The sequence below is a fragment of the Chrysochloris asiatica genome, unplaced genomic scaffold (assembly GCF_000296735.1).
Source record: "Chrysochloris asiatica unplaced genomic scaffold, ChrAsi1.0 scaffold00033, whole genome shotgun sequence".
In the NCBI taxonomy this organism is placed as follows: Eukaryota; Metazoa; Chordata; class Mammalia; order Afrosoricida; family Chrysochloridae; genus Chrysochloris; species Chrysochloris asiatica.
The window spans coordinates 13,203,567-13,205,711 of NW_006408551.1; the positions used below are offsets into that span (position 1 = coordinate 13,203,567).

Consider the following 2,145-nt stretch of genomic DNA (forward strand, 5'->3'; position numbering starts at 1 on the left):
GATGGCACATAGCAACAACAACAACAACATGATGACCAACGTAATCTACAAGAGACCGTTCAAAAGGTTCCATCACTGTGGCTGTAGTGAATGAAACACTCCTGTTTTTGGAAAAAGAGAGAAAAGTTGTTAGTTCAGTCCTTAGACTTAACAAGTACTCTAGACTTAACAAGTAATAACTAATGTTATTACTATCCAAGGCTTTTACTTGACGAAATTGGAAAACAAGTGTATTAGTTGCACCTAGAAAATGTTTTTGAGGCTGGAAAATTGAACCTCTTCACAGTTATTCAGTTGTTAAATGAAGTCTTAAAAATAATGAAATACGAACATGGCTGACAAAGCAAAACTGACAATAGACCTTTATGGTTTGAACAGTAAGGTCGGTGGTACAAACTCACCAGTCACTCCTCAGAAATGCTATACAGAGTTTCTATAAGTCGGGCCCAACTCAACAGCATTTAACAACAATGACAACAACCTTGAAAAAGAAACTAGATTTCAGTAAGAGGGCTACTCACAGCTGAAACGTATGAGGTATAAAATGAAAGATCTTACAACCATAAGATATTCTGTTCTTGAGAAACAAGGAGAATGTTGTAAGAAATGGAATTTCTTGGTTTGTCTCCTTTTGACTAATTATGGCCCTTTTACCACCTATATTTCCCCTTTCATTTGATCCTGCCTCAGAAGAAGTATGTGTGAGGAGTGTTCTTATGAAGTACCCTACTTCACCTCCAGATACACCTATGCAAGGTAACTGAGAAAATGATGGCAGAAGACAGGATGATACATAAGAAGTTGTAAATGAGCTCATCGACAGCTCTGCCTTCTTTCTTGTGCAGTCAGTTTCATTATCAGATAGAAACAGCGTTACACTTCTTGAGAAGGACATAAAGAAGAGAAAAATGAAACAATTTCTAAGAAAATACCAGAATTTAAAGTGAGAGATTCTCCATCATCAAACATTATAAAGAACTCAGAGAGTAGTGTAATTGGGTGCTTGTGCCAGCCCAAAATGATCCATTCCAAAAAGAGTAAGATCGTCAGTAGAAGCGGTGGCCATGGCAGTTTTATCACATTCATCAGAGCTGTCTGGAGAAAAAGAAGTACAATTAGAGGAATTAATTGGTTCTCTAGTTTCTAACCCATTCTTAACAAGGAACAAAATTCCCTGGACTCCAGAAAACTTGATAAGTGAAGTCAGAACTTGATGGAGAAAAGTGTTTGAAATGGAAGATGGCAGAAGTATAAAACCAATGCAAATGGGTACTGAACATAGAGATTTGTTGCATAATCGAACAGAAATTAGCATGTCCAGTTTCTCTCAGCATTTTCTGTATCAGATTTTAGCTAATCTCATTTGACTGAAGAAAAAGTTGTTTTCGATTGCCTCAAGTGTGTCTCTCAAAACATGGGGCAGCCACACACACAGGTGACCCACCAACACAGATCAGTCAGATTTGTTAAACAAAAGAATTTGCAAACAAAATTTGGAATATACAGCTTGGTTTTGCAAACCAAGGTTTCAGGAATTAACCAAATAAATATATTCTCCTCTGCTGTACACAATGGGATAGATGTGACAGAAGGCAGTAAAGAGAAGTATGTTCAATCAGATTTGTTAAATAAAAATAATTTACAGGAGGTGGGGCTTGATAGTGGCTAGGGTGGAGGTGCAGTGAAGTTCACCGTCAGCAATAACACAAAATACTAGGCAAAGCAGATCCAGGGCAGAGCTCCAAAACTCGGAACCACAGAAATAGGAATATTTTTAAAGTTTGAAGGCTTATAGCTTGTGGAATTTGGAGCTGAAGTAAAAACTCGTATACTTTGAATCTGCCAGGCTGGGCTCAGAGACCCGGAGCTGACATTCTGGGCGAGACCAAATGGCAAGACCAAACAGGGGGAGCAGAAACACCACAGAAAAATGCAGCAGGAACTTTGGGACAAGGGTGGACAATATACTTTGTCAGTTTTGCTTTGTTCTGATTTTAATTTAATTTTTTTTTTTTTTTGGTATCTGGTCATTGGCACACCCACTGTTTGCCCACCTCCATTCTGGTGATTAGAGGGAGAGCCTGAGTATGTGGCCACCCCACCCTCACCACTGGTGGGTTCTTCTGCCATGCATGTGCACAGATA

At 38.9% G+C, this 2,145-nt stretch overlaps 1 pseudogene; it reads left to right on the plus strand.

The window, feature by feature from the left end:
• The window catches only part of LOC102812115, a 45,038-nt pseudogene that overhangs the window by 8,433 nt on the left and 34,460 nt on the right, over positions 1–2,145 (plus strand).